The sequence below is a fragment of the Ochotona curzoniae genome, unplaced genomic scaffold (assembly GCF_017591425.1).
Source record: "Ochotona curzoniae isolate NIBS_2020 unplaced genomic scaffold, NIBS_Ocur_1.0 contig_1811, whole genome shotgun sequence".
Lineage (NCBI taxonomy): Eukaryota > Metazoa > Chordata > Mammalia > Lagomorpha > Ochotonidae > Ochotona > Ochotona curzoniae.
This window is the reverse complement of record NW_024465203.1, coordinates 615,360-628,981: the sequence shown is the minus strand read 5'-3', so window position 1 is coordinate 628,981 and position 13,622 is coordinate 615,360. Positions and strand designations below refer to the sequence as shown.

The 13,622-nt window shown below is 39.1% G+C and overlaps 1 pseudogene; it reads right to left on the bottom strand.

Moving 5' to 3' along the window:
- LOC121148769 overlaps window positions 1-13,332 on the bottom strand; it is a 31,518-nt pseudogene extending 18,186 nt beyond the window's left edge.
- Between the last annotated feature and the right edge of the window lie 290 nt (window positions 13,333-13,622).

Here is a 13,622-nt window from a genome sequence, read left to right as displayed (position 1 = left end):
TATGTGAATATAACTGGAACTGTGTTACTAACCCATTTCTCAATCTATCTCGAATTGAATTTGATTATTTTCATCTCATAGATTCAAAATATCTGGAATTTGCTTGAGTTTCCTGTTTCAGTGGTGCAATGAATTTGTTACAGTCAAGACATCAAGTGGCATTTTGAGAGAAATGCACTAGGCTGATGAGATGGGTGCCTATGATACTTGAGAACAGTTTCCCTACAGTAACACAAGGATTGTATGACATTGAGATTTCAAAGTGTGAGAGCAGAAAACTGGAGTGTAATTTGAGTAAATGTGTAGGAGTCATTGTATGGTGCAGATTCACAGAGTAGACTTATCACCTGATTCACTATTGTGAGTAGTAGTTCAGGGTTGTGAGCATGTGCACCACAGGACAAGAAATATCATTAGTTGGAAAGCATGCTTGAAATTGAAGTCTATGACCAAGGTATCAGGTGAAAGTCGCCTTAAGGATTGCAATTTTACTTTAAATGCGGTAACTTCACTAACCATGGTCAGGGTCCATGCTATAGGACCGATTCTTGCAGAAATTGAAAGTGTTGCATCCGTACTTGACTGGTTGCAAAAATCTGAAGTCATATTCAAATGTATTGGCTCAGTTTTACCTTCTTCTAACAACAATTTGTTCTAACCCATGAAATATATGCCGATCAAATACCCAATGATATTTGCACAAGACATAAGAACCAGTGGAGACCAGTAAAAGTTTGCATTCATCAGAAGATTCAAATGAAACAAAGAAAGATTCGCCAGTGACTTTTATATGGCAGAGAGAAACAGAAATAAGAAAAGAAAGATGTAATTTGTGCCATTAAGAACCAATAGCACATTAAACATGACCAGATGCTTAATTTGACTGGTAATTGTTCTCCACACCAGTATCTTCTGAACAGGAAACATTTCTAGTATCTTCCTGTGGAACAATTATGTTGTGATAGCAGAATGAATACTCTTTTGCAGAATTTCTTAGTAACTTATCATGGCTCCAAACGTAATGCTCAGTTGTTATTCATATGCTTTAAGACCCTGCCAAGATATAAATCATAAAGATATTTTCCTAGGTGCACTTTGTGTGTTACCCATGTTAGAGTCAGGTGGCTGAAGATTCCCATGAATTTTCATATTCTTGTTTGATAATACATTGTCATGATTTTGCAGTATGTATAATGCGGATCCCTTAATTTTCAGTATTATTTTTCAGTAAATATCATATGATTTTGCAGTATAAATCACATGGATACCTTCAGTGATAAATGGAATTTTCAAACACTTTGATTTGCAGAAAGAAACTATGTTCCTCCATTTAAAATTGAGGGGATGAGTAAAGCAGGGCTTGCTTAGAACAGAACATGTAGAATGTGGATAGTCTCCTCTCATTTTCACAGTAGTAAAGACAATAGCAAGATTGTCGAAATTTTGAACATATCTTTCAAATCAGTAACTATTAAATACTATCATAATGCCTTTATGTTGTTAAATGTAATTTTTTAAAAACTCTGTGGTATTTTTATTTATGATCTCTTTCTGAAATAATTCTTTGTTGTCATTACACAGCCTTCATGCTCATATCACATCCATGTTTAAATTTTGCTCAGCCTATTGTTACGACATTTCATAGAGAAAACACTCGTCTTTCGTGTCCTGCCAGTCTACTTCTGAATCAGTTCCCTGCTAACATGCATGGGAAGGTAGCAGCAGATGATGGTTCAAGCCCTTGGGCTCCTTAAGCCATGTGAGAGATCCTCCAGAAGCTCCTGGATGCCAGCCTCTTAACTGCTCTGCTCCGTACATTGCAGTCATTTCGGGAATGAAGCAGCACTTGGGGGATGTTTCTGATTTTCAAATAAGTACGTACACTTTAGAAACAAAGAAAGAAACTATCCATTCAACAATGAAAAGGCAAATTAAAAAGAGGAAAATATCTAAACAGCTACCCAATTACAAGATTTGCAGCTTTCCAGGAAGACACAAAACAACACTCAACAGCATTTCATAAGGAGAAGATACAGAGAAAAGGCAGCAGTACTGCACACCAATCAAAACAGCCAAGAGCATCCATAACATAGACAATGGCAGCATTCTATTTTGACAATGTTGGGAACATTTTCACCGAGAGTACATCTTTGTTTTGGAATTAAACATATATATGGCTTAGTGTCTTCACATCTGAAAACATTAGTCTCTATCACAAAGTTATTGTACATCCCCATAATAGAAAAGCCACAAAATAAGATCAACAGCAGGAAGTAAAACAGAAAATTAACTGTAACATGAAGGTAAATACCACAGTCCTGAATGATCAAAGTGCCATTGAAGAAATGACATATAAACTCAAAAATCTTCTTGAAGGCAATGATGCTACTGTGTAATTGAGTCAGTGAAGAAATCAGTAAGGGAATGTAAATACTTCGTTTGAATGAATGAAAATTAAAACAAAAATACCTTACACATAACACAGACAGCATATTGAAAGGATATTGATCTTATAATTCTATGTGGTTTGCCTTATACCAGAGACAACATATGGTATTTGTCTTTTAAGGTTGACTTATTTCACTGAGTATAATGGTCTCTAGTTGGGTCCATATTGTCACAAAGGGGAGAATTTCATTCTTTCTAGTGGTCGAGTGATGTTCCATGGAGTAGATGTGGCACAGTTTCTGTTAGTTCTATTGAAAAAAGAAAATACGAACCAAGTAGAAACAGACCTTTTTTATGTGAAGAGAAGTCACTTCCTGGGCCTATGGTGTGCAGTGGAGGAATAGACAGGAAAAGAGAGGACTGCAAGTGGAAAGACCAGCAGGGTAGTGGAGACAAAGGTCTTCTACTCCCTCAGACAAGGGTGCTGGCATCAGCTCTGCTTGGGCTCTGATAGGAGAGAGAATGTTGGCTTTTGTCCATCATTAGTCTGTACATGGAATTGGCAGTATTTGGGGAGTGCCAGATCTCTGACTGAGTTGACGGTGTTGTCCACCTATTTTCTGTAACCACAGTAACCATCGTTTTCTAATCCAATCCTCTATGGATGCGAATCTGTGCTGATTCACTGTCATTGCTATTGTAGTTTTTGCTGCTGCAGATAAAGGATTACTGATTCCCTTCTCACATGCAGATTTCATTTCTGTTGAATATATTCCCATCAGTGGGATAGCTGGGTCATATGGCAGGTCCATTTTCAGTTTTCTTAGCAATGTCCATCCTGACTTCCATAGTAATCATATTAGCCCACTCTCCCACCAGCAGTGAAAGAGGATGCCTTTCTCCCAATGTCCATGCCAGCAGGTGTTGTTAGTAGAGTTCTGAATGCAGACTGATCTTAGTGATGTTATTTGGAACCTCAGTGTGCTCTTCATTTGTATGTCCCTGACAGCCAGCAAGCATCATCTTTTTCATATATCAATTAGTCATTTGTACTGATTTCTCTCCTGGGCCTGGCAGCGTGGCCTATTTGCTAAAGTCCTCAACTTGACAGCACCGGGATCCCATATGGGCACCTGTTCCAATGCAGGCAGCCTTGCTTCCCATTCAGCTCCCTGCCTGTGGCCTGGGCAGGCAGTCAAGGATGACCCAAAATTCGGAACCCTGCACCTGCCTAGGAAACCTGGAACTAGCTCCTGTTTCCCTGCTTTGGATCCACAAAGTACCGGTGGTTGTGTTCACATACGGAGTGAATCATCGGATGGAAGGTCTTCCTCTCTGTCTCTCCTCTTCTCTGAATATCTGACTTTGTAATAAAACAAATAAATCTTTTAAAAGTATTAATTTCCTTTGCCCATTTCTTCACAGGTTTTTTTGTTCCACTTTTGTTGAGCTTAAGAATTTCTTTGTAAATCTTAGATATTCGACACCTACCGGTTGTTTTGTGTGCAACAGTTTTTTCCCTTTTCATTCGTTACATCTCCACTTGTTAATTATTTCCTTTGCTGTGTAGAATCATTGTAGTCTAATGTAATTGCATTGGTTTATTTTGGCCTTGACTGCTTAAGATTTTGGTGACTTTTCTAAGAGGTCTTTGTCAATGCTTGATTCTTGTAGAGGGCTACCAACGTTTTCTTCTAATGGTCTGCTGATTTCAGGGTGTAGGTTTATTTTCTTGATCCTTTTAGTTCTGAGTATTGTACAGTGGTCTTGCCTCTTACCTAGGTAGACCGCTATCCTATCGCTCCAACACCATTTGCTGAAGAGACCCGCTGTTTCCCCTGAATTATTTTCAGTTTTCTTGTTCAAGATTAGAGCTATGCATGTGTGGGCTCTCTTGTGTGATTTCTAATTGATCTTCCTATCTGTACAAATATCAGATTATTTTGATGACCACTTCCCTCTAATATGCTCTCTGGAATTGTGATTCCTCCAGTTTGTCTTTTATTAGTCAGGATTGCTTTGACTATTTGTGGTCTCTTGTGTTTCCAGAGGAACTATGTAAGTTTTTCCTACTTCTGAAAAGAATGTTGTTGGCATTTTGTTTCTGATCGTGTTGAGTCTAAATATTACTTTTGGCAATAGGTACATTTTGATAATGTTGATCCTGCTGATGCAAGAACATGGTAGATATCTCTTTCATATATATCTCCTATTTCCTTTTAAAAAACATTTTAATTTTCATCATCAAGTTATTAAACTATCAAAAGTCCAAATTAAGTTGAGTAATAAAGACTCTGTGGTGTATCTAATCTATGGGATACTGTACTACCACAAACAAACTGAAATCTTACCATTGCAAAAAAAATATTTCCAGATGAAGACAATTATACTCAGTATCCCACTGACGCATATATCATACATTGTCTCTGCCATAAAATAAAATTCATGCAAAATACCAAAAAAATTACATATAGTTTGACAAGTACATGCATGTGTATCTGGATATATATGCAAATGTATATATTTCGCTATATCCAATATATATATATAGTAGATATAGGTAATACATATATTAGCAGATATAATATATTAGTAGATATATACTATCTACTAATATATATATTCTTATTTATATATTTATTCAATTATATATGTATAAATAAAAATATATCTATGTACACTCATAGAGGAACTCAGTGAAATAGAGCTATGTACTGAAACGTAAAGATGTGTGGCCACACAAACTCAGAGGAAATAAAATCAGAGGAAAACAAAGGACCAGGGAGCAAACACAGTTGTTTCAACAAATCATCTTGGTAAAATTGATATATACATACAAAACTTAGAAACAACACCCTGTTTCTCATCTTACTAAAATTCAACCCTTAATCAAATCAAGAAAATTAGCAAACAAACAATATGACAGCATCAAAGTACTGGATGTGCACTTGGCAAAGACAACGGTGTAGTTAAAGACATATTAGGAAGGACTGTACTCTAAAGGCATAGAAAATTGAAGCAACAGAACAAATGGATTACATCAGGTTAAGCAGTTATTGCATTTTGAGTAGATGTTCAAGAACGTAAATGGGCAGCAGCAGCATGGGAGAAAACATTCTTTTTGGCAAAACAGAGAGTGGACTAACATCCAGCATGCACAAAAGAATGAAGAAACTCCAAAGCAGCATGAACGAAATAAGGTTCCCAAGAAAAGGGTTTGGGTTTGTCATGGTTGCCTTGTGGCTAAAATTCTTACCTCGAACACATCGGGGTTCCATATGAACTCCGACTGCTCCACTTCTCTTACAGCTCCCTACTTTTGGTGTGGAATGGCCTGGAATGGCAACAGACGATGGCCCAGACCCATAAGAGCATGCATTCATGCAGGAGACCTGAAGAAGCTTCTTCCTCCTGGCTCTTGCTGGCCATTGCAGCCATTTGGGGATTGAACCAGCAGATGGAAAATCTCCCTCTCTGTCTTGGCCTATCTAGGTAAATCTGACTTTCCCATTAAAATGGAACTTTGGAAAAAGAAAATGGCTAAGAGCATTAACAGATTATTTTTTTTCAAATAATGAAATTAAAATTGACAGTATGTATATGAAGCAACAATCATGTACTCCAGCACAAGGACATGAAATAAAAACCTGGCAAGAGTGGCTTAAGCACAGAGGTTTCCTAACAACCTGACTGACAGTTATTCCTGACAGGGGATAGGCACCATGATGCATGGTCGTGGGAATAGAAAGTAGTATATTTCAAGCATATTGAAAGTGTGGTGGAAATCAGTGTGAGGGTGCAAATAAAGAGCCCAGCCAATTGCTACAGAAAATATATCTACAAGAAATCAATTCTGCCCATGAGAGGGTGACCAACAATCCCATGCTTTTAGCAGTATCATTTATAACAGCCGCCACTTTTACACAGCCCATAGGTTAATCAGCTTATAATTGAAAAAACTGCTACATTTATTGCATGGAATATTTAAGCATAAAAATACTAAAATCTTAGGATTTGCAACAAAATGACACAGCAGGAAACCTTAAGCTTAGAGGAACACTTCAGTCCCCAAGGCCAAATAGTCTATGTACTCTTTGCTCTGAAACAACTGATAAACAGAGCACAAAAATGTAAACTTTATCACACTGGAAATTAACGGCTACATGCAGCATGACTCTATGATGCTGAGTAATGGTATGATTAAATATTTGTTGTAGTTTGAGCCAAGCACAATAGCATAGTAGTTAAATCCCTCAACTTTCATGCACCCAGATCCCATGATTGCTGTTTCTGTCCTGGAAGCCCTGCATTCCAAACAGATAGCATCCTTCTTGTGATCTGGAAAACAGCAGAGGAATGCACAAAGCCTTGGAACGCTGCACCCACATGGGAGTAAATGAGATTGGCTTCATCCAATGAGCATCAGTTACTAACCAGAGAACCTGTATTCCAGTTGTTAGTGTATTTGTCCAGCAACGAGATGCCTATATGCACTTGAAGCCTCATTAATCCATTTGAAGATAGACTTTTTCTGGTTAGGCTTATTGGAAAAGCTATGCTAATTTATTTTAAAAGACTATCTTGAATTATTTGAACGGTATTATTGCATACAGTTTAAGAGAAATTCTCGTACCTCCTGGCTCCTTTTCTCAGTGTCTGCAATGGCCAGTGATATAGCCATTCATTTCAGGTTTCTTAGAGCCACTGTCCTCAGCCTGGTGGATATAGCATGGGATCTATCTGTATTCCTCTGCTCTAGTATTATAGCCTGGAAAGGAAATGCACAGCGTGTCTTGTGTTCATCCTAGATGAGAAAGCTTGGCAGAATTCTCTGTGACCCCTTTGATGCTGTTTCACCCCCTGTTTTCATGGACATTCAAGCACCCCACTAAGATTTCTGTAATCTATTGAGGCGTTGTTGTTTGCCCCTGTGAAATGGCTTTTTTCAACAATGTGAGCTTGAGAGTTAATGTCACTGATAATGTCTTGATGAGTGAGCCTTTGACAATTGACACATAGGAGTACAATCAAATCCATGCCATTTCTGGACACCCTATTTTGTACCTACCCATTGCCCTGAAATTAGGCCAGACATATAGCATGCCTTCTGGGAAATGGCTTAACAAGAATTTAACAAAGCAATGCAAGTGATGGGAGTGAGAAGTGAAATTGCTATGGCAGTAAATATAGTTATTGTTATCTCCAAGGCTAGCCTGTCTTTGCAAGTTTTTGGAGCATAGAACATGTAACTGTTTAGCCGCTTTTATAATTATGGTTGGGGGAATTGAGGATGCTTTTGTTAAAAAAAATGCTTTTGATTATTGTCTCATTGTTTATGGGGTTAAGGAATCTGTAGTTTTAGGGGAATTTTATATTTGAAATTCCTGTTTTGGATTTTAGGTTTTTTCCCTTATAACCTATTCTTCCATTAAATGATGGGTAAATTGTAGAAATAGAAATGTGGTGGGAAAGTACTACTAATTATCAGGTAATCACATGTGCCAAGGCCTTGGAGTCCTGGCTGTTGCTTTATGGATACTGCTGAAGATTAAATAATAGCTTGCTTTGAAGAATATGAATACAGTAATTTGCAGAATTATCTTTAGGGGCACGTGCTTAGCCTTGAAGTGCAGACGGAGTGACCAAATGTCTGTACATGCCCCCCTAATTTTGAAGTAAAAAATAGAAGAATTAGTTGCTTGTGTAGAAGCTTGAGAGGGGTTTTGAGAAAATAAAAAGGACAGCTTTTTCTGGAGCTGTGGTGAGAATGCACCAAGTGTCTGTGCCTGTGTCTTTCTTATCGCCGACCCCACGCACTTTTCCCAAGCTCAGAACCTGGCTGGAGCTGGACTCCAGCACTATAGAACATTTAAGATGTAAATAAAGGAAGATCTTGAAAGCTGGAAAAATTATATCACATTCCTGGATTGGCAGGATCAACACGATCAAAATGAGCATATTACCAATAATGATATTCAGATCCAATGCAATCCCAATCAAAATCCCAATAACATTTTTCTCAGAAATAGAAACAATTTGTAAGAAAGTTCATTTGGATTCATGAAAGCCCAGAAATAACCTAAGCTATCTTGAATAATAAAAAGCCAAGTGAAAGAAATCACGATTCCAAACCTCAAGACTGATACAGATCAGTGGTCATCAAAACACTCTTGTATTGCAACAGAAACAGAGAAGGTGATCAGTGGAACAGAACACAAACACTAGAAGGGAGTTCACACATGTAGGGTCAACTAATCTTTGACAAGAAAGCTGGAAACTATCCAAGCAAAATTCCGGATCTATTCAGCAAGTGCTGTTCGGATAACTGTTTAGCAGCTGCAGAGGTAAGAAGCAAGAAACACAACTGTCCAACTAAAAAAAAAATGACTCTAAATGGATCAAGGACCAAAATCTACACCCAGAAACCATCAAATGTTTCAAGAAAAAGTATTGGAAGCACACTCAAAATTGTAGCAACAAGGAAAGACTTCTTAGAAAAGTAACCAAAAGCACAGGCAATCAAAGCCAAAGTGAACAAATGGGATGTCATCAAACTGAAAAGGTTCTTCTATGCACTAAAGGAAACAAATGAAGAAAGTGAGGAGGTAAACAACAGAAACAGAGAAAATACTTGCACAACACACAAGTGATGGGGAACTAATATCCAGGATTTATAAGGAGCTACAGAATCCCAGGGACAATAAAAACCAAACCAACAAAGAAATAAGTAAACCACCTTTGAAGAAAAGAGCAAAAGATTTAGCAGACATTTATTTTTTTGAAAAAATAGTTTCAAATGAAAAGATGCTCAGGCTCCCAAGCCATCAGAGAGATATAACTGAAAATAATATACATATGTTCTCTCTAAGTAAACCATCGTGCAAACTGTAACTTAAATAACCTGATTCGGGTTGCAATGTTCACCAACTCATACAAAGCCAAATGGAAGGCCAGATTGTGCCAAGTCCTGGAATAAAACATGTATGAGAACTGAATCTGGGAGTGGATCAAGTGGAGGAAGTTGGGTAACTTCACTGGCAAGTCATAGTTTTCACTGGTGAATATGTAGCTCATACCTGGTGGTCAGACAAGCTGGGCAAAGTAGCTCCAACAGCTGGCTAATGTGTCAGTTGGTAACGGAAAGGGGTGTACTGGGCAAGACAGAGCAAACCTTAGCCCACAATTGAAACTAGTAACCAGGATGGAGCATAGGTCATGACGATCTCTTGCACCTAGTGGTCTGTGTGAACCAGGGATGCTATGCCAGAGTGTCTAAAGCAGAGATAGGGCCAAGTGAGGGCCTGTGCCAAAGTGAGTCAGAGCAATCACTGGCAAACACAGGATCTATGGCTGGGAATAGGCTGAGATGGGAAGTAAGGGGACACCCTTAATGGATTGAGGTTTCCACTTCAATGGGTGTGTGGGCTAGAATGCCAGCTGTGTTCTCATCAGGATATGGTTATAGTCTCCCATGGCACAAGTATGGACTGGGACAGGGTGCACCAAGCCTGGCCAGACTCCAACACCATCTGGTTTCCTGAGGACCAGGGTAGATGTGGGACAGACTAGGCTAGGTCTCAAGACCTACTGGGCCATGTGTGAGCCATATGTGGGTGTGGACCAGCCATGGCTGGGCTGAAACATCCAACAGCAAGAAGCAGTTTGGGTTGAAGGCCAGTCAGAACAAGCCACTGTTCCTGCTATGACAGGAGGTGAACTGAGTACGGCTGGCTATTGGACCCCCGGTATGCACAATCTGGCATTGGGAAAGGTACTGATTGAAGAGCCTGGGCAACTCATCTGGCAGGACACAGATCCGGCATGTAAACACATGAAACCTGCTAGGAAACAGCCCAGAACAGGTCATGGAAAGTTACCCACTGGCATATATTTGGTATACATTGGGTTGTGGGCAGACCACGCTGAATCAGTTCATGTCATCCAGTGGCAAATCCGAGAACCAGAACAGAATGTGTTTCGAGCCAGGCTCAGTCTCAACAAAAAAAAATTGTCCAATAGGAAATGCCAAGATGAGGTTGCCTGTACTGCATGTGACAACAGCCTCCAACCAACATCCAGGACCTGAGGTGGGGGTGGGGGTAACGGGATAGGAATTCTCCCTTAATATTGCCCTTTTCCTCAGATACATGAAGGAAACAACGTGGAAATCATAGTCTTACCCACTTTCCTATAGCCATTGAATATTTTTACCCTAATTAACTATGTAAGTTGTGATAAATATAATGAAAAATAAAAAAAAAATGGTATGTTTTGGGATATTTTTGTGCACAAAGTATTTAAAAGATAAAAGAACTAAATAAAAACTTAGACCAAATTTTCCCAGGAGTCAAAGACATTAAAAAATGGGTCAGTATGAGGTCACACTGGTTCAAGTCACTGACAGGAACATTAGTACAACATAGAATGACTAGATTGAGATCTGGCTGCTCCATGTCCAATCTCCTGCTCTTTTAATGTACCCAGTGAATGAGTACAAAATAGTTGAAGTTCTGAAATGCATGGGAAACTCAGATGCACTCCAGGCTCCTGGTTTTAGCCAGAGATAGTCTTGGCAGATGCAGCTTTAAAAAATAGTGTAAATAATACATAATATAATATAATGTAATGTAATATGATATAATATAATGTAATATAACATGATACCATATCATATCATCTAATATGATATAATATAATGTTATACAATTCAATACAATATAATATAATACATATACAGAGGTTCATATATATATATGTATATATGAAATCAAATATACAGAGAGGAGGAGATACATAGAGGAAATCTGTCTCTCCTTTTTCACTCCCAAGTGGCCACAATAGCCAGAGATGTGTCAAGCCAAACTCTAGAGTCAAGAACGTCTTCCTGGTCCCCATTGTGGCTGTAGCCTCCAATGGCTTGAGGCTATCCTCAACTGCTTCTCCAGGCCACAAGCAGGAAGCTGTAGGGCAAGTGGATCAGTCAGGACATGAAGCGGTGTCCATATGGGATCTCAGCATGTCCAAGGTAAGGACTTTAGCCACTAGGATGCCACGCCTGGCTCTCTTGCAGCCTTTGGGGTTAAAACAGTAGCTGGTGATATCTCCTGCTCTCTCTCTCTCTCTCTGTGCTTGAGTCTCTCTATAACTCTTCCCTTCTTTTGAGAAGTAAGTCTTTGTTTTTGCTAAATTGAAATCACATTTGAATTGGACTTTGACAGCCACCACTTTCCATTTGACTCCTCAGAGCTGAACGGCAAATATTCCCCAGGTGACTCCTTTACTTATTAAAAAAAAAAAAAAAAAAAAAAAACAGTGCTACTTACCTCTCACTGTTGTGAGTTCTTCCTTTTTCTTCCCTTCTTTTTCTTTCCACTGCTTCCTTTGATACCCAGCTTCTGGCCATACTCATCCCCATACCATATTAGAAGTTCACAGCCTGTTTGATGACTTGGCAGGTGTGGTAAAATATCTGTCTGTGGTATTGGAAGGCCACCAAATTTTGCTCCTCATCATTCCGAGCACAGTTCACATACCTGGTGCAGAGATAAATGCTGAGTTCCCATGTGCTGTTACACTTGAATCTCATCTGTTCTCTGATAGCCTCCATCCTGTTTGAATCCCTACTCTGCAAGAGCTCTCCCTGCAAACATGTATCTCTCTCATGAGATCAATGAAGTCCCATGTCCAAGGTGTAGATACCGTATTTGTTCTGACAAGCATGCTTTCTTCCTTCTTTCCTCACTAGTCATCCTTAAATTCCTAAATAGTATTTATATAGAATGTGCTTTAGGAAACTGGCCATAATATTTGAAGGTCATTCAAATAGATATCAAAGAGAACATATCATGTAAAAGTCACTGAGGAAAGTAGAGGAGAAAGGACAGTGATCTTGTCTTTGAGAGAAATATCATCTCCAGATGTAAAATGCCATGGTTCTTACCTCATCCAGTTGGCCAAAGAAGTGTCCTTTCCATCCACGTACTCATAACTGTTTCTCCCCTTGGCTATCTGAGTTTCAGAAAAATCAGTTAATATGTTTCTGGAAATGGGATAGTTCAGCAGAATTATTAACTCAACTACCATCATGTTCCATGACATTCCATGAGTCCAACCACATCTTGAGACATAACATAGTGTTAGTACACACCTAATCTGATTTGTTTCCTTACAGTAGAAGCCCACAGCTGAGATCGAACTGCTTTGTTTTTACAGCCCAGTGATCTCATCAATGCTAAACTTCAGTAAGGATTCTGTGATGTAATCATGTTGGCTCCACTCATGCCATAATGTGTAGAAGGACACATGAACCGGACACATGAGCCAAACTCACAGCAGGCAGGTGGAAAGCCACCAGACTGCAAAGGGATGTACTTCTTACCTGCCAGCTGTACCCACTATTGGCTTCCTGTTCCACTTCTATGATCTTGCCCTCAAAAGGACCAAAGTGCAACCCCAGTGGTAGATCAGATGCTTCATTAAATACTCCAAGCCCAGCTTCAGGAATGCTGGATGGACCAATTCGAAGCCCAGTGGGCACACTGAGGAGAGCACGACTAGGATGTCCCTTATCCACTGGGTTGTCCTTTAGAAACACTGGGGGTCCATGAGTAGCACAGCTTTTCAGGAAGAACTTCTGACACTTCTCACAATCTGGAGATGAGAATGGAATGGATTGGGAAAGGATACCAAACAGTACTGGATATAGAGAGCAACAGAAGCAGCCAACTAAGCACATCACTCAGCCTCTATTTTGCAACCCAAGTTACCAGTAGACGGAATGATAAAAGACAAATGTACAAGTGGAATTTGATTTCAGGCTATAGGATTTCTCTTTGTGGATGTGCCAAAGGGTCACTTACACAGGTAATCATCATCCTCAGTCTCACTGAACTCTTTGTATGTCTGTCCCATTCTTTCTTGCAAGTTGTACATCTGAAATTTTTCATTCTCATCCTTTCTTCTGACTTCTGAGATGGAGAAACTAAGTCAGTGAAGTTATTGGTAATTTCGTGTTTCATGTTTTATTAAAATATAGGGCTTTCAAGACAAGAAACTCTGTATGGAATTTTTTTTTCATGAAAAATCTCTGGTTGTCATTCATTTCCCCTGACATTTGAACAGCTCTTTATTTAAAAGACAAAGAAAGACATACATAGAGATCAACACATCAGAAGAGAGAAACAACGCATGTGGAACGCAGAGAGAGATAGGGATGTTCACTGATTAAGTAACTT